The sequence below is a fragment of the Bos indicus x Bos taurus genome, chromosome 19, assembly GCF_003369695.1.
Source record: "Bos indicus x Bos taurus breed Angus x Brahman F1 hybrid chromosome 19, Bos_hybrid_MaternalHap_v2.0, whole genome shotgun sequence".
Classification (NCBI taxonomy): Eukaryota; Metazoa; Chordata; class Mammalia; order Artiodactyla; family Bovidae; genus Bos; species Bos indicus x Bos taurus.
Window position 1 is genome coordinate 14,045,675 of NC_040094.1, and position 8,389 is coordinate 14,054,063.

Genomic DNA, 8,389 nt, shown 5'->3' on the forward strand with positions numbered 1-8,389 from the left:
AGGACAGCGGGCTTTTGGTCCCCTGTTTTGTTTGCCACTGTAACTCTGGCCTCTAGAGCCGTGCTCAGCACAGGGAAGGAGCCCGGGCACCTTGCTGCTCCTCTGAGGAGTGAATGGCGCACTCCAGGCAGTGTGGGCAGGTGAGACTCCAGTTTAAAGCTGTAAGAGAAACACCTTCCGGCTCTGCTGGAGTGGCCCTGTGGCTGTCAACATAACCCCCCTTTGGAGATCATGACAAAAGTGTAGACTGCAGGACTTCTGTCTTATTTGCCTGTGTTTTAATTTTTTTCCCCCAAGAATATGGTGATGAAAATTAAAATTCCTTTAAAAGTGTGCTTGGGTTTGTTGTAGCTTTGGGTCATTGGGCGCTTTTCTCAATTTACAGGTGTTTAGAAATAGAACCATCCAGTGCGCTTGTGAGTGCCTGTGGTTGGTGGGGTGTCAAATGACTGAGATGCTAAAAAAGATCCTTGGAATCTGGAGAGCTGGACAGTCCTGCTTCAGAAGAATGGTATCTTGTTCTGTTCACAGCTTGTCAGGTTTGCCGTTCACGCGACGTAGTGGTGGTGTGACAGGTGTGTGCTCGAAGAATGTGTGTAGTTCCTCAAATGAAGCTGGTAGGAATAAGCTCCTTGAAGGCAGTGGTGGAAAGGATGTGGAGTCAGTGAGCCTAGGTTCAAATCCATGCTCTTCTTGTTAAGGAGCAAATTATCTTGAGCCAAAATCACAGCCTCGCCAAGCCTCAGTTTCCTCACCTGTAAAATGGGTGGAATAAAAACCTAGTTCCTTCCAGGGGTGGGGATGACCAGGAAAAACCTTAGCAAGTGCCCCATCAGTTGTCACGGCGGTCACCCCCATCCTTTAGGTCCTTCACGTGGATTGTAGTGCGCACTCCGCGTGTCTGCCATATAAAATTGGAGACACAGAATGAGCGGCCACACAGAAAACGTTCCTCCGGCTTCCACCCTGAAGCTCCCCTGGCTTGAGTGAAGGCTGTGCCCCAAGCTCACCCTGCTCGGTGCCTCCATTACAGACCTCGGGGACAGGGTCCTCAAGATGCATTTGTAATTTTTATTGTTATATCTTTTAATTTTATTTTGCTCTCCCTGCTGTCTTGAGCAGGGGAGATAGGGAGCTGGTATTTATAGCTGCTCCTGCGACCTACCTCTTGGAATGTATGTATCAGTTAATTTAATCTCCCCTGGTTTTATTTAAACTGTTTTTCCTGATTCACTCTCTTTTCTCTCCATCCACAACTTCCCCCTCCCCTCTCATCCCAGCCTCTTTTTTGTGTGTGTCTGTTTCTGGGCTCTGTCCTTTTCCTCCTTCCTCTCGCTGCTTCTCCTAACTCCTCCTTCTCCCCTCCCTGCCCACCCCCCTCACCCCAAACCTTCTGCCTTGACTTTGGCCTGGCCCTTTCCATTGCCGGCTTGGGGAGGGTGAAGAAGCCTCTTACACTGAGGTTGCTACAGTCTTTTCCTGGCTCCTCTTTTTCTGTCTCTCTCTCTGCCCTGTTGCGTGATTGACATTTACAAATTACCCAGCTGAAAGTGTTCAATCCCTGACCCGCCTGTTTCTGTTCAGCAATGAGTGAGATTTGCAAGCATTTTGTCATATAATTACTGCAAATCCCTTGAAAATTTCCACAACAAGGCCAGATGAATGGTAATTTGGGGGCCTCCAGCTCCCAGTCGCCTTCGCTGGTTGAGGCCAGAAACGCAAACCCGCCCCCAAGTCCTTCATATGTGTTTATTTATTTACTGGGGTGGGGGGCAGTGGTTGGGGCGATGCGGGGCGGGGGAGGGGGGACCTCGCTGGTCGTTTTGTTTTTTTCCCCTAGAGATTTCTGGGAAAATCTTGAACAGCCCAGACACACTCACTTCTCCGCCTTCCTCTTTGTGGTGCGCGTGCTGTAAAATGTTTGGATTGGGAGATTTATTTGCTTTACACGGGTGTATTTGTGCTGATTTTATTGTATTGACTGGGCGCATTTTTTCTGCCCTCCTCTACAGTTTTATTGTGAGCCGGTCTCTGGCATACATCACTTGCATTGTTTTCTGTGAAAATTACGCCCCTTTTCACTGTGACTTGATAGGACTTTACTGCATTAGTACCTAAGTGGGGAGATTTGCTGCCGCCAAAGATGCTCCCATGCCTGGGCACCCCCCCTCCCCGGGCCCCCCTCCTGTAGCTGGGCAGCACCAGCACTTTGGGCTGCTGAGGCAGCACCAGCACTGAGGCCCCTGGGTTTCTGTGCCTTGAGGACCCTGGACCCAGGGAGGAGGCTGGATGATGGAGGAGGGGGTTAGAGTTGGCCAGGGGGAAAGGTCAGAGGTCATGGGGTTGAGGGTGGAAGAAGCCACAGCTGGGCAGTCAGATGAAGAGAGGTGCTGTGCTAAGTCGCTTCGGTCATGTCCGATTCTGTGTGACCCCATGGACTGTAGCCCGCCGGGCTCCTCTGTCCTTGGGATTCTCCACGCAAGAATTCTGGAATGCGTTGCTGTGCTCTCCTCCAGGGGACCTTCCCGTCCTAGGGATTAAACCCCCATCTCTTGTGTCTCCTGCATTGGCAAGCGGGCTCTTTACCACTAGCGCCACCTGGGGTCCTGTTAATGTCTCTGCTTCCTGCCAATACTGGCTATATTCACCCCTGGGGAGCATTCGTGGGCCTTTCATGGTCTCTCCTGGGGACCAGTGAGCATGACAGAGACCCTGAGTCCCACACTTCAACAGTAGGCAGAAGGTTTGGCTGGCATCTTATGGCATAGTTGCTCTCCCCACTTTACAGTTGGGGACATGGTGGCGTGGAGACACATGGTCCCTTGCCGGGGGTTACATACTTAGCAAGTGGTGGGTGGGCATTGGAGCTGATGACTGCCTGATACCAGGGCCTGCTACCCACCCTTGGGAAAGTCCAGGAGGAAGAAGGCGTGTACAAAGGATGATGATTCAAGGCACGGGGCTTAAAGCTGGAAAGACTCTTAGAAACCATCTATCCCACCTTCCACAAAGACGGGGAAACTGCAGCCTGGGAGGGGTCAGCCAACTTGTCCAAAGCCAAGAAGGCTGTTCAGTAGTTAACTGGAGGAGCCTCATTTTCCTTCTTCTCCCGGGACTGTTTAGACGGTTGGGGGTCTGGGTGACTGCCTGGACTGCCTGGCCGCTCCATGGTGTAAGTGTTTTTTGTGGGTGTGTATGTGTATGAGTCTATGTGTACTTGTGTGTCAAGCAGAGGCCAGGAGGAGTGTACCACGGCCTGATCTGGCCGTGAGATGGATCGCCTGCGTGAGCCCAGGCCCTCCCCCTCCCCCGAGGGCCGCTCCATGGTGTAAGTGTTTTTTGTGGGTGTGTATGTGTGTGAGTCTATGTGTACTTGTGTGTCAAGCAGAGGCCAGGAGGAGTGTACCACGGCCTGATCTGGCCGTGAGATGGATCGCCTGCGTGAGCCCAGGCCCTCCCCCTCCCCCGAGGCGGCGGTGGATTTGGCCTGTGGTTTCCCTTCCCAGTTCTGCCCCGCGGTCCCTAGAGCCACCCCAGTATTATACTGGGGGCTCCAGGATGGATCTGGGTCTGCCGCATCCCCGGGACGTCCGCAGTCACCTCCTCATTTCCACTTCCGTACTGTGTCCCAGGGGTCACACACCGGAAGCAAAGGATGCATTCCAACATCTCAGCCCCTCCCCTACTCCATACCGCTTAAAAAAAACCCCAAAGATTACATAATTAAATTAAAAAATGTGTCTTCTAATAAACTGTCTTTCCTCGTGGTAAAGTCCCACATTTTTGAGGGCGAGGCTGTAATATCGTATCTGGAAATGTTTTCCTTTGGGTATGAGCTGTCTCTTCCAGTTAATTGTTTCTACCATCGCACCAGCAGCTTGGCCTCCTCCGGGAGGGTCCTCTGGCAGGAAGCGGCTGAACGGAAGAGCTTGGGGCCAGGGGGTCTGCCCAGGCCCAGCCAGCTCCCGGGGAGCAGCTCTGGGAGGAGCTCTGGGCACAGGGACCCCTGCCAGTGGGGCGGTGGAGGCTGCTGCTCCCCAACCTTCAGGGAGGGACTTGGGCCCCGCCCTCCACACACACCCGTGAGTGTGACCCAGCCCCACGTGCACAGACAGGCTCACGCCCACAAACATCATGAAGACATAGACAGACAAACTGCCACATGCAGACACCATGTGTGAGCAGTTGTGTGAGCGAATACGTCCAGGCTCCTGCACATGCTGGGCACGCCTTGCACTTGTGGGTGTGCCAACTGTACATAGAGAACTCTTTCCAGGGACTTTCCTCGTGGTCCAGTGGCTAAGATTTCACTTTCCAATGCAGGGGGTGCAGGTTTGACCCCTGCTCAGAGAGCTAAGATCCCATATGCCGCCAGACCTAAAAATCAGGACATAAACAACAAAAGCACTATTGTAACCAATTCAATAAAGACTTAAAAAAAAAAATGGTCCACATAAAAAATCTTAAACCAAAAAACTCTTTCCGTCAAATTGAAGTCAGCCTGTGGCTTCAGAGTCAAGAGCCCAGGTTCCCGCCTTCTCCTCCCAGCTGTGACGCTGTGTGACAGAAGGCAATGCCGTTCCCTCTCTGGGCCCTTCTCTGTCTCAGCAGAGGCTCTCCGAGCCCCAGCTGTCCGTGAATCCTCCTCTCCTCGTGGTCGTTCGCTTCTCTCTCGCTCAGGGTTTTTTCTCGGAAGGAGGCAGGAGGGGTCTCTCCCCGTCCCTGACCTCCAGCCCCCACTCTGTCTCGTGCACTCAAGGTCCCCACACTTGCTCCGACCACTCTTGGTCCCAGAGGCCTTTCCTCCCACGCCAAGAGCTCCGTGGTGTCCAGAGGGGAGCCGGGTGTGGGCCATAAGCACAGGAATAGGCAGTGGGTGAACTGACCACGGGCTTCCCTGGTGGCTCAGGTGGTGAAGAACATGCCTGCCAATGCAGGAGGGATAAGAAATGCAGGTTTGATCCCTGGGTCGGGGAGATCCCCTAGAGGAGGGCATGGCTACCACTCCAGGATTCTTGCCTGGAGAATCCCATGGACAGTGGAGCCTGGTGGGCTACGATCCATGGAGTTGCAAAGAGTCGGACACGACTGAGTGACTAACACTTGCACTTTCTTTCTGAACTGACCTTGGCTGTCCTCTCTTCTCAACAGCTGACTGTCAAGGGCATGAGCAGACAAGCCTGAAATTTGGGTCTGGCTGGGAAGCTTTAATGGGTCTCCTGGATGCCCCACCCCAATCCCAAACCTCCTTTCCCTGTGCCACCTCCATGCAGCATCCGGCAAAGACAGCTCATCCTAGCCAACATGGAGCAGCAAAGATCTACCTGGGTGGGGGGCTTGGTGGGGCGGCAGAGGGGGAGAAGCAGGAAGGAGGAGGCGGGGCCCACAGGCAGTGTTGGGGAATCTCTACCCCTGTGTCTATCTTGGGATGAAGCTCCTGACTCAGTTTCTCCTGATAAAGCCAGAAACAGAAATGAAAAAGAAAGTTTGGGGGCAGGTAAACGTGTTCTGGATGGAGTTACATAGCATCTCCTTATCTCCCCCTAAATTAACACCCTCATTGGTTAGTGGGGAGGAAGAGGGGAGAGCAGGGTGGTAGCCAGGGGCAACCCTCCTCTCATCCGGAGTTAATGCCTACTGCTGAAGAGCCCTCCAGGGCCAGCGAATCACCCACATAATTATCCCCGGAGGTAATGGGTTTAGAGAGGTGGGGGTGGGGATGGAGCTCAGGATGAAGGATTTGCTGATGCTGGGGAGCAAAGGGATCTTCCTGTCTGTGGGAGGGGGGCAGGGCCAGGATGTGGGTGCTGGGTAGGTGGGGGTCCCAGCTGCCAACTTCCATCCCCTACCCTGCGACTGTGTTTCCCACAAGAATTGGATTTGAGGGCTGGGTTTGTCTTCTGTTGTCTAGTTGGAAACCTGGTGTGTGTGTGTGTGTGTGTGAGAGAGAGAGAGAGAGAGAGGTATTCAAGGTTTTCTGGTTTGGGGAGGGGTAGGAGACATAGAGGCTTCCCTGGTAGCTCAGATGGTAAAGAATCCACCTGCAATGCAGGAGATCCCAGTTTGATTCCTGGGTAGGGAAGATCCCCCTGAGAAGGGATAGGCTACCCGCTCCAGTATTCTTGGCTTTCCCTGGTGGCTCTGTTGGTAAAGAATCCACCTGCAATGCAGGAGATGCAGAAGATGCTGGTTTGATCCCTGGGTTGGAAAGGTCCTCTGGAGGAGGGCATGGCAACCCGCTCCAGTATTCTTTCCAGGAGAATCCCCAAGGACAGAGGACCCTGGTGGGTTACAGTCCGTGGTGTTGCAGAGTCGGACAGGACTCACCAACTCAGCACAGCACAGCACAGCACAGGAGATATAGAGGGTTGGGCCAAAAGTAGATACAAGTGTATAAGTTCTGCTTCTTCTTTTCAAACTGAAGTTATTTTCTTGGAGGAAGGTGTGTGGAGGAGGGATAGGATCCCCGCCTTTCTGGATTTAGGGAGAAAACTGTAATCTAGGCTTACAGCTTGCCACCCTTTCTCCAATGACACATTTCTTTCTTTCTTTTTTTAACTGAAGTATAATTGATAAGTACTGTTTAGTTTCAAGTGTACAGCATAGTGATTTCAGATTTTTTTTGTAGATTATACTCCATTATATGTTATTATAAGATACTGGGTATAATTCCTTGTGCTCCACATATTTCTATTTATAGCTTAGAGGGAGTGTGTGTGTGTGTGTGTGTGTGTGTGTGTGTGTATGTGACAGATACAAAGAGAGACAGCGAGGTGGTGAGGGGTTAAGCTGAACCAGGCTTTCCTGGGAAGTGGGGAGGGTGCGATCTTTGGGGATGAAGCTAACTTCTGGGCACAGGGCCCCAGACTGCGAGGTGAGCCTGGGGAGAAGGTTCAATGGCGGGTCTGTATCAGTGTCTGGATACTTCTCTGCCTCCCGCCAACCCATCCCAGCTCCAGCACAAATTTGCATTTAAATAGAGATTTTTTTCTTTTTTTAATGAGAAGGACCCAAGGGAGCCCCCAGACTATTAAGTTTTCTTCTGGGGGCTGTGTGGATCCTTCTTCATTTGCCCCTCCACCCCAGCCTCCCACCTCTCCACCCCCTACCGTCATATTATTCTGTGGCCATATATTCTGAGGGCCAGATGAGGCTCTGGCTCTGACAATCTGAGGGCACTTGTGGGGACAATGGGGCCGGCGCTCCTGGGAAGATAGAGGATGCTTAGTGCTCGACCCTGATCCCTCCTTCCTCTTTGTCTGCCGAGGCCGGCCAACCCGCCCTCAACGCTTGCACCTCCCTCTGCTGGCCCTGGGGAGTGGAAGGGCCTGCCCTGGGAGTCCTGCTGCCAGCTCTAGGCTGCAGGCAGTAGCGGCAGGATCCGTGTTTTCATCACACTGGGCAAAGCGTGTTCACTGGGTATCAGGAGACCCAGTCTGTGTCCTGGCCCCGCCATTCCCATGCTGCATAACCTTGGGCGAGTCGCTCAGCTGCTCTGAGCCTCAGTTTCCTCGTCTGTGGAATGGGGATACTCATAGCTACTCCTTACGGGTGAGTGTAGTGTTGAATGAGATCATGCAGTAATTTGTTTAGCCCAGTGCCTGGCACGGGGTAGGCCCTCAGTGATCAGATTGAGAAGATTAGGGAGAAAGAGATTTCCAGGAAAGAGTCTGATGCTGTAGTGGAAAGAGCAGGATTTAAGTCAAGAGACCAGGGTTGCTTTTCCTGCTTTCTGGGGAAGCTGCGAGGCTTTCCCATCTATTAACTGGAGATTCTGAATTAAAACTCATCTCAAAGGGTTCTTGTGAGCATCAAATGGTACAGTGGGTACTCAGTAAAGGTCAGCTCTCTTCCACTTTCGCTTCCATAGAGGGGGCAGATTTGAAAGGTGTTCCAGGGCCTTGGAAAATGTTTGGGAGGACTGGTTGGGGGGAGGGTGTTGTTGGGGGGTGCTGTGGGGTGGGGATTAAAGATCTGAAGCTCTGGGTGGGGGGGGCTTTGGGTAGACTCCAGGGTGCCCACCTGGGGAAGCTCAGAGATTGAAAGCCCCAGATAAAGGAAGCTAGCTCTGCCGTGCCCCGTCTCCCAGACGGCCCTGATGGGGGGTGACACGGCTCTGTGCGTGTCGGGGGGGTTATGGAATCTGAAGGTGTCAGCACACCCATGGCTGATGGCTGAGGAGCTTGGGAGGGAAATTGAAGGAGAAAAGGTCAGCTCAGGAGGGTTCCCCCCACCTCTCCACGGCTCCCATCACTAGGTCTAGGAGGAGGAAATGAGACATGACAGGTCCCTGGCCACCTGGCATAGTCTGAGAAGGGAGACAGGGTGGGCAAGGGAGATGTGTGTGTGTGTGTGTGTGTGACCTGTTAGTTCTAATTCACCCCTCACC